Genomic DNA, 18,362 nt, shown 5'->3' on the forward strand with positions numbered 1-18,362 from the left:
CTCTCCTTCCCTCTTGTGCTTCAGCTGACCTCTAGCCTTGTCTTTCGATGTTTTCTTTTCTCTTTCTCTCTCTCTCGTTCCCCCTATAATTGTGTGAGGCTTCTGTCAGTTGTTTCTGGTATTCTCCACCCAATCTCCTTCTTTCTGGGATGGGGAGGGTCATGGACTCTGTTTCTCCTACTTAAACTTTCATTTCCCCAAAGAATGTTTCAGACACGCACGCTTATGCACATACACACATGCAGATGCTCACACTGTCACACAGCAAGCTCAACTTTTGTCATGCACAGATCATTTAAAATCTTATGACTTGCTGAGGCTAGCAATTTTATCCTCCCAGATTTTAAAGAACTCGATGCCACGGCAAAGTTACATTATCGTCCAAAAAATACGGGTCAGTAAATTTTTTAAAGAATTAAAATATATTTATTCAGCAAAAAAAAAAAAAAAAAAAATTCTGTCATTAATTGATAAACTCACCTTCATGTCGTTCCAAACCCGTAAGACCTTTGTTCATCTTCAAAACCCAAATTATATTATTTTTGATGAAACCCAAGAGGTGTCTGACCCTGAATAGACAGCATCGAAACTGACACGTTCAAGGCCCAGAAAGGTAGTAAGGACATGGTTAAAATAGTCCATGTGGCATTAGTGGTTCAACCGTAATGTTATTAAGCTACAAGAAGCAGGAGTCAGCGTTCTGTTGAACATCCATTTCTCTTAGTTCATCATCTGTTTATTCTGGTTCAAATAAGTAAGGCCTTTCTGTTGAAATCTTCAGACATGTTTACAAAGACTGTTTTATGTACATTGTGCATCATCTTCTGCTTGTAAACAAGGCACAGCACATCCAGGTTCTACGTCAGAATGCCAGCTCCTGTGTCAGCGGCACCGCACGCATATGTCGAGGTACTATCGTGAACGTGTGTCGAAGACTGAAAACAAGTAATTGTTAAATAAAGTCATTATTTTTGTTTTCTTTTCTTAAAGGTTGAACCACCGGTGTCACATGGACTATTTTAATGATACCCTTACTACCTTTCTGGGCCTTTAACCTGTAAGTTGTGTCGCTGTCTATGCAGGGTCAGAAAACTCTCGGAATTAATCAAAAATATCTTAATTTGTGTTCTGAAGATGAACGTGTTTGGAACGTCATGATGGTGAGTAATTAAAGGATTATTCACTTCCAGAACAAAAATTTACAGATAATATACTCACCCCCTTGTCATCCAAGATGTTCATGATTTCTTTCTTCAGTCAATAAGAAATTATGTTTTTTGAGGAAAACATTTTAGGAATATGAGGAAACCCATGAAACTAGAGCTAGAACCCAGAAAACATTTCTCCATATAGTGGACTTCAATGTTGCCCCGAAGTTTGAAATTTCGAAAATGCAGTTTAAATGCCTCATCAAAGCATTGCGCATGCGTAGTCTGTGTGATCCGGGTTAATACAGTTAGGGTATGTCGAAAAACTCCTATCTCGTTTTCGTCTGTAACTTCAAAATCGTCCTACAACGCTGTTTTACCTTTTACCTTACCTTCAAACTTCGGGGCACCATTGAAATCCACTATATGGAGATAATTCCTGAAATGTTTTCCTCAAAAAAACAATTTCTTATTGGCTGAAGAAAGAAAGACACGGACATCTTGGATGACAAGGGGGTGAGTACATTATCTGTAAATTTTTGTTCTGGAAAGTGAACTAATCCTTTAACTACATAATTTTCATTTTTTTAATGAACTACCCAGTTGAAAAAAAAAAAAAAAAAACAGCACATGCTGGTTAGGTATATTTTTGAAGCATGGCATCTGGTTTAAGATGGTTCTTAGTTGGTCATGAGCTGGTTATAAAATGGTTATAAGCTGGTTCTTAAACCAGCTCATGATCGACAAAGGACCAGATTAAACCAGCTGCCATACTTCAAAACATATCTAACCAGCATATGTTGGTTTGAACAGGGTAACCCTTTAAAAATGTGAAACAAAACTGTTATTTTAAACTGTAATGATATTTCACATTACAGTTTTACTGTATTTATGATCAAATAAAAGAAGACTTAGTGAGCATAAGAGACTTCTTCCAAACATTAAAAAAAAAAGAAAAAAATAACTGAAAAATAAATAGATAAATAAAAAATAATCCAAACCACTATATATGACCCTGGTCATAAGAGTACATAAATAAGCTTTCCATTGATGTTTGGATGTATTTGTTAGTATAGGACAATATTTGGCCGAGATACAACTATTTGAAAATCTGGAATCTGAGGGTGCAAAAAAATTAAAATATTGAGAAAATCGCCTTTAAAGTTGGCCAAATGAAGTTCTTAGCAATGCATATTATTAATCAAAAATTAAGTTTCGATATATTTACTGTAGGAAATTTACAAAATATCATCATGGAACGTCATCTTTATTTAATATCCTAATGATTTTTAGCATCCTTTTGACCCATACAATGTATTTTTGGCTACTGTTACAAATATACTCATGCTACTTAAGACTGGTCCAGGGTCACATATGTGGTAGTGTGTATATATATATATATTAATTGTGAATATGGTTCTCACTGAATCTTGATACAAATGGACTGCAAACAGCCTTAATTGTTAATAAATATGGTGAAAACTTGGTGGTTGTTACCAGCTAGATTTTAATGATCTCGGTCAAAAAACGGTGGTGGAGGGCAGTGATTTGATGTAACTTTACCCTCTCAGCCTCTGGGTATCTTCTCTCAGACCTGTGACAGCTGTCCATTCTTTCCCATATGGCACTTACATATAATGCATCCTGCTGTCTGTCTCTGTCTCCAGCTGAGGTGGGACCTGTCCATGTCATGATGACAGTACACTGCCCTCATGTTCGCAATCCCATCATCCCTCATAACACACAATACGAAAAAGAAGCTTTAAAATATGTGCAAAAAGTGTGTCATGTCATCCCAAACCTATATGTTTCATTCATTCAGTCAGTCATTTTTTTTTTATTGTTAATGAAGGCCAATGGGGTACAAACACTAAGTTTCATTTTGTTTTATTGTAAAGACAAAAACTTTCTTCAAAATATTTTATTTGTGTTCTGGAGAAGTAGTTTTGGAATGACATGAGGGCGAGGAAATGATGACAGAATTAAAGTTTTGGTTGAACTCTTTATGGATGCATAATAGTACATGGGTGATTTATTTTCAATTTTCACTCAGAAATTGCTACATTTTAGAAATAATTGCAAAGGAAATGAAGTAACAAAGAAATAAAGCATTAAATTAAACTTTATCTTATTTATTTATTTATTTATTTACTCGCTTGCTTATTTATTGTACAATGCACTCTAGAAATCTGTTTTATTTACCAGTATTTCTTTCCTTTTTACAGTGTACATGTGTTTCCACAATTGTAACTAAAAACTTTTGCATGATGCTGCATCTATACTATTAAGTGTAATAAGTCCATGACAATCACAAGACAAAGCATCTTAAAATAGCTCAGCTGTTGAATTTACCTTAGTGCATGGTATAGAATTTATGCTATTCGATACAGGGGCCTGGCGGAGGAAAGTTAGGGTGAATGAGTGTGGCTGTCAGAGAAAGCAGATGTAGATAATGATAATGCAGATCCCTTTGCACCCGTCATTCTGGGGCTGCAGGGCTTTTTTTCTCGAAGTAATCAGATCCTTAGATTGCGCTCAGCAGAGTGCTCATAAAACACACACACACACACACACACACACACACACACACACACACACACACACACACACACACACACACACACACACACACACACACACACACACACACGTTTGTTTTTGTGAATTGTGGGGACATTCCATAGACGTAATGGTTTTTATACTGTACAAACGATATTTGCTATCACCCTACACCTTCCCTACACCTAAACCTAGCCCTCACAGGAGACTGTGCATATCTTTACATTCTCAAAAAAACGTATTCTGTATGATTTATAAGCCTTTTGAAAGTGGGGACATGGGCAATGTCCTCATAAGTCACCCTCTCCTTGTAATACCTATGTCATACCCATGTTATTACACAAATTTGTGTCCTGATATGTCACAAAAACAAACACACACACACACACACACACACACACACACACACACACACACACACACACACACACACACACACACACACACACACACACTTAAACACATAGGACTCTTCACACGCTCATTCACAGTCTTGTCAACATGTCTCATCTACTCAGATTTATCCTCAACAACACTCTGTATCCCTGCCAGTCACTTGCACACGCACCTCTAATGGACAGATGGATAAAGGAAAAAGGAAAGAAAGGAGGAAGGAAGCCTCATAAATGTATCGGCCACCAGTAAAACCAGAAATGACACACTTTAGAAGGGAAATGGTTTGTGTCATAAATGCTAGAAACAGGAATAATAGCTCTTGGTCAACAGGCTGTTAAGGTCAGGGTCACAGAAAGTCAATATTTGCTTACTTGTAAGTGGTGCTTTCTAAGGCAAGCATCATTATTACTTTTGCTCCAACGTAGAATAATCCCCTAACATACATATAAAACATTGCTCATAATGGTAATAGTAACAGCTGTGCTATTAATACTTTAATGTTCCTCAGATGCAAGTGTGTTCTTGTCCCCTCTAGGCTATTTAACTAGCCAAACCAGAAGGTCATTGGAATCATCACAAAGGCTGTACTTTGGCTTCACAAAAAAGTACAAAATACACTCTTGCTTTTCTGTAAAAACACCCTAAAACTAAAGGAACTACTTAAAGGAATAATTCACTGAAAATGTACTCTCCATCAGGCCATCCAAGATGTAAATGTTTCGATAAGTTAGAATTACATCACTTGCTCACCAATGGATCCTCTGAGGTAAATGGGTGCTGTCAGAACGAGAGTCCAAACAGATGATAAAACATTGTAATAAACCATAAGTATTCCACATGATGACTCCAGACCATCCATTAATGTTTTGAGAAGTTAAAAGCTGAATATTCGTTAGAAACAAATCCATCATGAAGACGTTTTTAACTTTAAACTGTTGCTTTCCTCTTTCCATAATATTGATTTCTCCAGTGAAAAAGTCATGTTGCCTGAATCAGGGGAGAAATATGCACACATCAAGCACTGTTTACAAGCAAAAACAGTCTAAAACCATTCAAAACAATTATGTTATTTTAATGTGCGAGAACAACAGGAGATGGACTTTTTGCTAAATTAGATAACAAAATTCTCTAAATGTCCAAGACAAACTCATCTACATCTTGGATGGCCTGAGGGTGAGTTCATTTTCATTAAATTTTTATTTGAAATATTTATAGGCCTATTCAGTCCAACATACATGTTCAGAATGAAAACGCAGTCCAATTTTTTTTTTCAGACCAAAAAACAGATTCGTTGAATGAAATTCCAAAATCTCTCTCTGACAGAAAAAAAATAAATATAAATGAAATCAGTCACATTTATGGTGTCACCGGGAAGGTCAGAGACGTGCGGATCCATTTGCAGCATTTTATTCAAACAAACAAACACAAAGGGGCAGGCAGAAATCGTCGTCAAATAACAGGCAGAAAGGTCGGGGCTGGCAGCGAGAATCAAACACGGGAGGGAGTCCAGGAATCAAACACACGGGAAAACAAACACGGGAATAAACGCTCAGAATTACGACCATTAGGAACAATAAGACTTCGCAAGGTGGCTGTGTGTGTGAGAAGCTTAAATGCAGTCAGTGTGATGAGGTGCAGCTATGAGCGGTAATCAGTGCAGTGAGAAACAAGGAGCAGGTGAATGCAGTGATTAGTGCAGTGGCTTGTGGGGAATGAAGTCCATGATGTGTAGTGCAAGAGTTAATGATGACAAGACGACCAATACGTGACAGAGCCCCTCCCCAAGGAGCGGCTTCCAGACGCTCTAACCACCTAATGAAACCCGGCGGGTGGTGGAGCGGAGGCAGAACAGGGGGAGGGATGGAGGGCCAGGTCCATGTAGGGGGTAATGGAGCTATGGACTGAGGCGGAGCCGACGGAGGGAGAAGCCATGGTGGAGGAAGGGTTGGCTCCTCCATGGGGCCGACCGACGGAGGTGGAGCCGGTGGAGCCCGAGGCGGAAACAGAGAGTCGATGGTCCTGGGCGACACAGAGGATCCGGAGGGCCAAGGCGGAACCCAAGGCTCTGGCGACCCCGGCGGAGATGGAGGTCCGGAGGTACGCGGCGGAGCCGGAGCGACAGAGGACCGAGGCTGTGCCCACGGGAGGGAGGAGGTCCACAGAGCCGGCAGGACGGAGTGACGAGGCGCAGCCGGAGGAGTAGAGTCCAGAGGCGAAGGTGGGGCGACGACTGACCAGGGCGGAGCCGGAGGGACGATGGAGCCCGGTGGAGCTGGTGGACCGACGGCCGACAGCGGAGACGAGGGAGCAGAGAGCCGGGGTGGAGCCGCAGGGTCGGAGGGCCGAGGTGAAGTCCAGGACTCTGAGACTGGAGGTGATGGTGAGGGAGCCTTCAGTCTGGCCACCGATGGAGACTGGCAGTCCCACGGCAAGTCCTCTGCACCGAAGGTGGGATGTGGATGAGCAGAGGGACTGTCAGGAGACAGAGGTGGCGGGACTGGAGCAGCAGGGAGGGTGGGTGGGAACCCACACAGTCCATGCATGGCCTCCGTGACCAGAACCGGGCAGACAGGAATCTCAGGACGACTGGATGGAACCAGCGGAGGCTCTGGAAGACTGGGCTGAACCAGCGGAGGCCCTGGAAGGCTGGGCGGAACCAGCGGAGGCTCTGGAAGGCTGGGCGGAACCAGCGGAGGCTCTGGAAGGCCGGGCGGGACCAGCGGAGACTCTGGAAGGCCGGGCGGGACCAGCGGAGACTCTGGAAGGCTGGGCTGAACCAGCGGAGACTCTGGAAGGCCGGGCGGAACCAGCGGAGACTCTGGAAGGCCGGGCGGGACCAGCGGAGACTCTGGAAGGCTGGGCGGAACCAGCGGAGACTCTGGAAGGCCGGGCGGGACCAGCGGAGACTCTGGAAGGCCGGGCTGAACCAGCGGAGACTCTGGAAGGCCGGGCGGAACCAGCGGAGACTCTGGAAGGCCGGGCGGAACCAGCGGAGGCTCTGGAAGGCCGGGCTGAACCAGCGGAGGCTCTGGAAGGCCGGGCTGAACCAGCGGAGGCTCTGGAAGGCTGGCCGGAACCAGCGGAGGCTCTGGAAGGCCGGGCGGGACCAGCGGAGGGTCTGGGAGGGCAGCCATCTTGTGCAATGGCTCTGGAAGGGTGACCATCTTGAGAGCAGACTCTGGAAGGGCAGCCATTTTGCGAACAGACTCTAGAAGGGAGGCCATCTTGTGAACAGACTCTGGGTTGGCAGCCATCTTGCTTGCATACTCTGGCATGGCAGCCATCTTGCTTGCAGACTCTGACATGGCAGCCATCTTGCTTGCAGACTCTGACGTGGCAGCCATCTTGCTTGCAGACTCTGGCGTGGCAGCCATCTTGCTTACAGACTCTGGCGTGGCAGCCATTTTGTGCTGTGGCTCTACCTCACCCACCGTAAACGGAGAGCCACACAACAAAAGAGCCAGATCCATGTAGTAATGCAGAGTCCAGTCAGATTCAAAATTTGGCATGTGGGAAGCCAATGGCTCTGAGAGTCCTCCACGAAAAAAAATCATGAGGCACGTCTCATCCATCGACGACAGATTTGCCAATTCCACAAAGTCCATAGCATAATCCTCAATAGACCGCTCACCCTGCTTGAGACGCATGATCTGTACAGTGGGGTTCGTGCTGGAACCGGATGACACCATACTAGCTGCTGGATCCTTGTAGCGGCGAAGTCTTCTGTCACCGGGAAGGTCAGAGACGTGCGGATCCATTTGCAGCATTTTATTCAAACAAACAAACACAAAGGGGCAGGAAGAAATCGTCGTCAAAAAACAGGCAGAAAGGTCGGGGCTGGCAGCGAGAATCAAACACGGGAGGGAGTCCAGGAATCAAACACACGGGAAAACAAACACGGGAATAAACGCTCAGAATTACGACCATTAGGAACAATAAGACTTCGCAAGGTGGCTGTGTGTGTGAGAAGCTTAAATGCAGTCAGTGTGATGAGGTGCAGCTATGAGCGGTAATCAGTGCAGTGAGAAACAAGGAGCAGGTGAATGCAGTGATTAGTGCAGTGGCTTGTGGGGAATGAAGTCCATGATGTGTAGTGCAAGAGTTAATGATGACAAGACGACCAATACGTGACAGATGGCATGTGACAAGTGCATTAACAACTGTTCTTTAAAATGATTATTTTTTAAATTAAATTTTAAAAGAGATTTTTATTTTTAGATAAACATACTTTATTTTTATATTCTCTGAAATCAATTGTTTATACAATTTACAGTTGAGGTCAAAAGTTTACATACACCTTGCAGAATCCGCAAAATGTTCATTATTTTACCAAAATAAGAGGGATTATACAAAATGCATGTTATTTTTTATTTAGTATTGAGCTGAATAAGATATTTTACATAAAAGATATTTTACATATAGTCCACAAAGGAAAATACTAGTTGAATTGATAAAAATTACCCAGTTCAAAAGTTTACATCCCCTTGATTCTTAGCACTGTGTTGTTACCTGAATGATCAACAGCTGTTTTTTTGTTTTGTTTAGTGATAGTTGTTCATGAGTCCTTTGTTTGTCCTGAACAGTTAAACTGCCTGCTGTTCTTCAGAAAAATCTTCAGATTCCACAATTTGTTTTAGCATTTTTGTGTATTTTAACCCTTTTCAGCAATGACTGTATGATTTTGAGATCCATCTTTTCACACTGAGGACAACTGAGGGACTCATATGCAACTATTACAGAAGGTTCAATCACTCACTGATGCTCCAGAAGGAAACTCAATGCGTTAAGAGCCTAGGGTGAAAACTTTTGAACAGAATCAAGATGTGTACATTTTTCTTATTTTGCCTAAATATCTTTTTTTTTTTTCCCATTTAGTACTGCCCTTCAGAAGCTACAGAGGATACTTACATGTTTTCCAGAAGACAAAGTAAGTAAAATTTACCCTGATCTTCAAATTCTAAAAGTTTTCACCCCCTGGGTCTTAAAGCATCATGCTTCCTTCTGGAGCATCCGTGAGCGTTTGAACCTTCTTTAATAGTTGCATAAGAAACCCTCAGTGTGAAGGATCTCAAAATCATACAGTTATTGCTGGAATAGGTTCAAATACTCAAAAACGCTGAAAAAACTAAACATTTGTGAAACCTAAAGGATTTTTCTGAAGAACAGTTTTACTGTTCAGGACAAACAAGGGACTTATGAACAACTATCACAAAAAAAAAACCACAGCAGTGGATCATTCAGGTAACAACACAGTATTAAGAATCAAGTGTATGTAGACTTTTGAACAGGGTCATTTTTAAAAATGTAACTTTTTTTCTTTTGTGAAGACTATATGTTTAAGTCTTTTATGTGAAATATCTTGTTCAGGTCAGTACTAAATAAAAGATAATTTTTTTTTTTATGATCCCTACTATTTGGTAAAACAACTATCATTTTGCAGATTCTGCAAGGTGTATGTAAACTTTTGACCTCAACTGTAACTTCTCAACTAAATTTGTTCTGTTTTAAAGGTATTTAAATATTTCTACCACAAAAAAGATTAAGACAATCTATTTTTGCAAAATTAACTGTTTAAATAAATAAATCAATAAATAAATAATATGCTTGTCCATCATCTAGACCAGACCAGACCATAATTCATGTTCTGTCTAAACTTTCAGCAGGGTTACAGTTTTTTTCCTTTTTTTTGAATACATGGACAATAGTGCAGATTCAGTGTGGCTCTCTGGTCCAGGCCTGGATTTGAATCACAAGCACAATTGTCTGAGCTTCGGCTCCTACATTGGTTCTTGTTTGTTTGTCTGCACTGGTGCATTGTGATTAGGTGAATTGGAGGGTGGCATCCAAAATGCCATCTGTAAAAAGTGCGTCCGCTGCCTGACTGAATGAATGGCATGCATCCATGTCATGTGTCATTAGTCCTGCACAAACAAGCTCTGTCTTGCACAATGCAAACATATGCATGCACAAAAACATAATTAGCCGGTGCAATGTCACATCCGTGGCCATTAGACCTTTTCTGTGCATGTGAACAACTCTGTTTGCATACAACACGATCAGTGGTTGACACGTCATACAGATATTTCAGTTATGATTCTGTGACACATGGCAGAAAATAACCATTCAAACACATCAATGACTTTATTCACAGCTATATTTATGACTAGAGCTCAGTGGAGGTTTCTGGGTGCTTTCCTTGTTTCTTTGGGGCCGCTGCGTTCAGTGCGAGACCTTGTACCATGCTGTTGATACAGCTCAGCTAAATTCCATGAATGAAAAGAACTGAAAGTATGTCAACTAAATGTCAATCCATTCCTCAGACTGCACTTTCCACTGTTCTTTTGTTCATTCATTCAATCAGTTATTCAGCGGCCTCTGCTTTGGAACAGGTCTGACATAATGCAAAAAGCAAACTGAAAAAAAAAAAAAAAAATCTGAGATTTCTACACTCACTTTCACTTGACACCTTGAGCATATAAAAGGATGCCTCCACTTAAGCTTTCCCTGTACTTAGCAAATGAGATAGCACCATCGCAACTACTCACAATGAATAATCACCTCGGCGTCCCCAGGGCCCAGCTGCGAATCCAACAGGAAGTGATGCATTTCCGAACAGGAAGACGGCTTCCCCTCTAAATAGCTCTTTAGCGTCTCACTCTTTCATTCATAAATCTGACACAGACATAATGAAGAAAGGTTCGCTCATAAATCTTCTTCGGAGACGGCGATCGAGATAGCAAATGAGTCACTGGAAGTAACAAAAGAGATTTTCATTTCTGATTGAGTCTTTGACGTATTGTGCTCTAGTGGTGAATACAGGTCTTTTGTTCCTCAAACATGACAATTTTTCCTTTGAGGAATGAGCAGACAACAATGATTTAAAGAGATAGTTCATCCAAAAATTAAATTTCTGTCATTATTTACTCACCCTGTCATTCCAAACCTGTAAGACCTTCACTCATCTTCAAAACATAAATCAAGATATTTTTGAAGAAATCAAGAGATTTTTGAGTCTGCGTAGACAGCAACTCAACTGACACATTCAAGGCCCAGAAAGGTAGTATTAACATGACATTAACATTGTCCTTACTATGTTTCTGTATCTCAACCGTGGTAGTTCTGTTGCTGTCTATGGAGGGTCCGAGAGCTTAATTTGTGTTCTGAAGATGAACGAAGATCTCACGGGTTTGGAACGACATGAGGGCGAGTAATTAAAGTAGTTCACTTTCAGAACAAAAATGTACAGATACTTACCCCCTTGTCATCCAAGATGTTCATGTCTTTCTTTCTTCAGTCGTAAAGAAACAATGTTTTTTGAAGAAAAATTTCTCCATTTCTCTCCATATAATGGACTTCTATGGTGCCCCCGAGTTTGAACTTCCAAAATGCAGCTTAAATGCGGCTTCAGGGGGCTCTAAATGATCCCAGCTGAGGAAGAAGGGTCTTATCTAGCGAAACGATCAGTTATTTTCTAAAAACATTTACAATTTATATACTTTTTAATCTCTACACAGAGTACACACAGAGCTAGACAAGAAAAGCATTTGAGGTTAGAAAGTATATAAATTGTAAATTTTTTTTTTTTTTTTAGAAAATAACTGATTGTTTTGCTAGATAAGACCCTTCTTTCCTCGGCTGCCTTTGAAGCTGCATTGTGGAAGTTCAAACTCGGGGGCACCATAGAAATCCATTATATGGAGAGAAATCCTGAAATGTTTTTCTGAAAAAACATAATTTCCTTACGACTAAAGAAAAAAAGGCATGAACATCTTGGATGACAAGGGGGTGAGTACATTATCTGTACATTTTTGTTCTGAAAGTGAACTACTTCTTTAATGACAGAACTTTCATTTTTGGGTAAACTATCCCTTTAAGAAAATACTCCCTAAATAAAACATTTAATGTTATTCAGTTCAGTTCAGTTCAATCCAAAGGGATTTACAATCAAAATCAATCAAAACTTGATTCTGATTGGTTGAGCCGCATTCGGAGCTGTTGTTAATTACTCTACAACAGGGTTCCCCAAATCTTACCCTGGAGGTCCAATGCGCTGCAGAGTTTAGCTCCAACCCTGATCACACTCACCTACCTGTTATTCTCTAATGATCCTGGAGACCTTGATTAGCATGCTCAGGTGTGTTTGATTAGGGTAAGAGCTAAACTCTGCAGGAAAATGGATCTCGAGGTCCAGATTTGATGATCCCTGCTCTACAAACATACACCCTTGTTTATGTTTGTGTTTACTTTGTTGCAACCACAACCATTTCTGAGGAACTACATTGTTTGGTGGAAGAATTATGTTTTTATTAATATTATTACACTTTATTTGCTTTGTTTTATTTTGTGAAACCTTACTACATATATAGAATAACCGTTTTATAAAAGCAATAATCCACGTAAAGCCGTGGTTTACAGTGAATTTAAATCAGCTAAGGGGCGTTGGTGAGCATGACGCAAAGCAGAGGCTTCTTGGGGCTTATTGCTTTAGAAAATGCCAGCTGCGTCACTTTCTCTTTCTTTTCAAAGTACTCAGGAGCTTGCCCTCCTGTGGCGTCCACCATTGCTAAGCAGCCATGACCTGTGCTCTACATGATGACGCGGAAGTTTCAGCAAGTATTAAATGGATTTCCAGCACTAAAACTTGCTTGCAGTACCTCTAAGTAGCAGCAACTAAATGAATTTAATAATGGTATCCCTGTACATATATGATCAGGTGTTCCTCCATCTTGGCTAAACTTTCAATGGTGATACTGAAAAAGTGAAGCTGATTGGTTGCTTTTCGTTACATGACTGAGGTGCACTTGCAGCATTCTCCTCACTGCAGCATAGACGTGCCTGAAAACAAACAAAAAAAAAAAAAAAAACGAGTGCGTCACTGCGTATGAAAAGTACCTCTGAGAACTTTTTCGCAAGATGCGAGATATGTACCACCATGTATGTTTCGTTACATATGCTATGTGAAATGTCCACTGAGTGGTGCTAAAAGAGTATTCATCCCCTCCCCCAGAACAGATGAACATACATATTGTACGTTTTATGTGACATTGGTTTGTATGCGTCACTGCCGTTCTGACTTGAAAATGTCATGATCGGGGCTGTGGATTTTCCCTCAGCCACCTGAGGTCGCTGTCCTACACTGCACTTCCTTGATTGTCCACCTGTCCTTGTCATCAGCACTGATCACCCACATCTGTTCACAATTATCATCAAGACTATAAGTATCCTCACTGCTCATTCTGCTTCATGTCTGCATTGTCTCTAGTTATGTGTATTTTGTGTTCTTGGAAATTCCTGACCGTGTTCTTGATTTTGTTATTTTGTGTTTCAGTTTATGTTCAGTTTGTGCCGTGTTGGCCTTTTGGTTTATGTTTATTTTGTTTGTTTAATTAAAAACCCTCTTCCTGCACTTGGACCCAGACCTCATCATCTTTTACCGTGACAGAATGCAGACATGCATGATGGGTCCAGCGGGGAGAATTTTTTTTGAGGGGGCAGCAACCACCTGCTCGGTTCCGGACACTGAGGGGATGTCCTTTGAGGCGGCGTCGGCAGCTCGGTTCGAGTTCATCTACGCCTGCCTGGCGGCGATGGACACCCGCAGTGCCGAGACGGCGCGGAAGCGCCCCTGCTTTGGAGAGGAGGTGGCGACAACCGCCATCTCTGTTTCTGGCGCTGGGACGGCCGCGCGCTCTGTTCCGGACGCGGCGGTGGCCGCTCTCTCTGTTCCGGACGCGGCGGTGGCCGCTCTCTCTGTTCCGGACGCGGCGGTGACCGCTCTCTCTGTTCCGGACGCGGCGGTGACCGCGCTCTCTGTTCCTGACGCGGCGGTGACCGCTCTCTCTGTTCCTGACGCGGCGGTGACCGCGCTCTCTGTTCCGGAAGCGGCGGTGACCGCTCTCTCTGTTCCTGACGCGGCGGTGACCGCGCTCTCTGTTCCGGACGCGGCGGTGACCGCGCTCTCTGTTCCTGACGCGGCGGTGACCGCGCTCTCTGTTCCGGACGCGGCGGTGACCGCGCTCTCTGTTCCGGACGCGGCGGTGACCGCTCTCTCTGTTCCTGACGCGGCGGTGACCGCGCTCTCTGTTCCGGACGCGGCGGTGACCGCGCTCTCTGTTCCGGACGCGGCGGTGACCGCTCTCTCTGTTCCGGACGCGGCGGTGACCGTGCTCTCTGTTCCGGACGCGGCGGTGACCGCGCTCTCTGTTCCGGACGCGGCGGTGACCGCTCTCGCTGTTCCTGACGCGGCGGTGACCGCTCTCTCTGTTCCTGACGCGGCGGTGACCGCGCTCTCTGTTCCGGACGCGGCGGTGACCGCTCTCTCTGTTCCTGACGCGGCGGTGACCGCTCTCGCTGTTCCTGACGCGGCGGTGACCGCTCTCGCTGTTCCGGACGCGGCGGTGACCGCTCTCTCTGTTCCGGACGCGGCGGTGACCGCGCTCTCTGTTCCGGACGCGGCGGTGACCGCGCTCTCTGTTCCGGACGCGGCGGTGACCGCGCTCTCTGTTCCTGACGCGGCGGTGACCGCTCTCGCTGTTCCAGACGCGGCGGTGACCGCTCTCTCTGTTCCTGACGCGGCGGTGACCGCTCTCGCTGTTCCTGACGCGGCGGTGACCGCTCTCGCTGTTCCTGACGCGGCGGTGACCGCTCTCGCTGTTCCGGACGCGGCGGTGACCGCGCTCTCTGTTCCGGACGCGGCGGTGACCGCTCTCTCTGTTCCTGACGCGGCGGTGACCGCTCTCTCTGTTCCTGACGCGGCGGTGACCGCTCTCTCTGTTCCGGACGCGGCGGTGACCGCGCTCTCTGTTCCGGACGCGGCGGTGACCGCGCTCTCTGTTCCGGACGCGGCGGTGACCGCTCTCTCTGTTCCTGACCCGGCGGTGACCGCTCTCGCTGTTCCTGACGCGGCGGTGACCGCTCTCGCTGTTCCTGACACGGCGGTGACCGCTCTCGCTGTTCCTGACCCGGCGGTGACCGCTCTCGCTGTTCCTGACCCGGCGGTGACCGCTCTCGCTGTTCCTGACCCGGCGGTGACCGCTCTCGCTGTGCCTGACGCGGCGGTGACCGCTCTCGCTGTTCCTGACGCGGCGGCGTCCGCTGAGGCTCCGCTGGTGACAAGGCCTGCTCGCGTGACTCCGCTGCACAGCCCTGGCCCGCCATCCCTCCCCCTGACTTGCCTTCCTCCGTACCTCCTCCCTCCAGACTTTGGGAACGTCTGGAAGCCGTTCCGTAGGGAGGGGGTACTGTCATGATCAGGGCTGTGGGGTTTCCCTCAGCCTCCTGAGGTCGCTATTCACACTGCACTTCTAATAGCATTCACCTGTCCTTGTCGTTAACACTGATTCATTCACAGCTGTTCACCATTTGGACTTTTGTATAAGAACTCTCATTTCTCACTCCTGCTTCATGTCTGCATTGTCTCGTCTCCTGTGTGTTTCTGATCCTGGTTTTGATTTTGTTATTTAGTCTTCTGTTGGTGCCGTGTTGGCTTTTGGTTTTGTTTTGTTTATTTGTGTTTAATTAAAATATAATTCTCTACCTGCATTTGGACCCAGACCTCCTTTGTGAAAACGTGACAGAAAATGTCCGTTGAGAGTAGCCATACCATAACGTACCATCTACACTACACCTAAACCTACCCGAAAACTGAAAAGCGAATGTGACAGAAAAACGCAAACGCAAGCATGCCATTTCGGCTTGTTTTTTGACCTTTTTTTAAAAAAAAAAGAGTGTCAAGTGGTTCCACGCAAGCATGTTAAGTAGTTTCTACAAGTAACAATATAGTTGAATGAACAAAAGAAATTCTGGTAAAGTTGACAAAATATTTCTAAGTACATATAACTCTTTCAGATTTGTCACTATCACATTTTAGTTATATGTACATTTTATGTAGTAATGTTATGTTACAATTATGAACTTTTAATATGTAAGGTGAACATGTTTTTTATTGATTTAATTAACTTTATGTATTTGCTCTACAAGTGTAAAACTTAAATAATCAGGCATATTTTCAGAAAATTTATTTTATTTGCAAACTTTTGCAACATACAAGTGCTAAGAATTGTAAAACAATTGCAATTTCACAGGTCCTTTGAAACAAATACACTACAACATCAATAATGTAACAGTAAACATTCTTCACAAGGTCTTTTAAAGTGCAACTGGTATTAAGAATTTATAATAATCTTACTTAAAAAATAAAAATGAATGAAATGTCTGTTGAGCAGCATGCCCTAAATTGATGATATGAATGATATTTCAGACACAAACAGCTTAAATAAATTTTTTTTTGCGCTTCACATGTGGTAAACGTGCCCACTTCACAGTGCCCACAGACATCACATTATGCACGTCCCAAGGTTTCTGTAAAAACGAAACCAAAGTGCATTCCCTATATGCAGGCGAACGTTGTTTGCAGTGTTTTAAATGTGCCTGTTGCCACACAACCACATCCACACACAGACATAATAGTTCCCGCTATCAGCGCCCGCGCCCCGAATGTCACGAGCACGTCTCTTGTGCCACAGCACACCAAAACCACTCCGTTACTGAACGAACGGAGCGCGCTTCGTATTCAACCTCTAGCTATTCATGCAAACGCATGGGAAAAGCTTCCAGGGGTTTCGAAATGGGTGCTGGACATTATAAAAGGAGGCTATTCGCTACAGTTTCACCGACGCCCGCGCCGCTATGCAGCGCGCGTCGAGACCACGATGCAGACAGAAGCAGCACACCTGCTTCTAGCCGAAGTGGCGAAACTATTGAGCAAAGGGGTCATAGAGCCCCTTTCTCAAGCTCAAAGTGAAGGAGGGCTGTACAGCAGATATTTCCTGGTACCGAAAAGAGACGGTGGTCTCAGACCCATACTAGATCTAAGGCAACTGAACAAAGCGCTGGTGAAGTGTCGGTTCAGGATGCTCACGACCAGAAAAATCCTCGCGCAAGTTCGCCAAGGAGACTGGTTCGTGTCAGTGGATCTGAAAGACGCGTATTTTCAAATACAGATAGCGTCACGTCACAGGCGGTTTTTGAGATTCGCCTTCGAGGGCCAGGCATATCAGTACACAGTCCTGCCGTTCGGTTTGTCCCAGGCACCCCGTACATTTACGAAGTGCATGGACGCAGCGCTCGTTCCTCTCAGACTGAAAGGCGTGCGCATACTGAACTATTTGGACGATTGGCTGATTCTAGCGCAGTCTCGCTCAGTGCTTGCGGAGCACACGACCATGTTACTCGATCACCTCAAGAATTTGGATCTCAGAGTCAATTGGGCGAAGAGCTCTCTGTCTCCCAGTCAGAAGACTTCCTTCCTGGGCACAGAATTGGACTCGCTGTCAATGATAGCGTGGCTATCACCACAGCGCGCAGCAGACATTCTGCACACAGCGGGCTCGTTCCGCTGCGGCGCGTCCGTCCCGCTCAAAAAATTTCAGAAAATGCTGGGTCTCATGGCCTCAGCGTCATCAGTTCTCCAGCTGGGTCTGCTCCACATGCGCCCACTGCAGTTCTGGTTGAAAGCGCGCGTCCCGCGTCAAGCATGGGCGTCCGGTCGGCTTCGTCTCACGGTCAATCAGAAATGTGTCACAGCCCTGAAACCGTGGAAAGCAGTCGACTGGTTCCAGTCAGGTGTAAGCCTGGGGACTTCCTCGAGAATAAAAGTGGTGTCTACAGACGCGTCCACCTCGGGAATGGGGGCTCTGCTCGAGGGTAGACCATCTTTTGGCCAGTGGTCAGAACGGGAAAAGCTCCTGCATATCAACTGCCTCGAAATGCTGGCAGTACAGAACGCGCTGACGCGCTTCTGTCCCCAAATAAAGGGAAACCATGTACTAGTCCGCTCGGACAACATGTCAGTGGTGTCCTACATAAATCGCCAGGGCGGTCTCAGGTCCAAAAACCTATACAGGCTTGCAGAACGCCTCCTGGTATGGGCTCAGCGCAACCTGCGCTCACTGAAAGCAGCGCATGTGCCGGGGCTTCTAAACATAGGGCCAGACAGACTGTCCAGGAACAATGTTCCAGCAGGCGAATGGTCTCTACACCCACAGACAGTACAACTACTGTGGAAAAAATTCGGCAGAGCGGAAGTAGACCTGTTTGCGTCTCAGAACAACGCTCACTGTCTGGAATTTTTCTCCAAAAGCAGGGACGCGCTGGCCCACGAATGGCCCCGCCGTCATCTCTATGCTTTTCCCCCCGTCTCTCTCCTACCTCAGGTGATAGAGAGGGTCAGGGAAAAAGGATGTTCAATACTGCTGGTAG

The sequence above is a fragment of the Garra rufa genome, chromosome 17 (assembly GCF_049309525.1).
Source record: "Garra rufa chromosome 17, GarRuf1.0, whole genome shotgun sequence".
Taxonomy (NCBI): domain Eukaryota; kingdom Metazoa; phylum Chordata; class Actinopteri; order Cypriniformes; family Cyprinidae; genus Garra; species Garra rufa.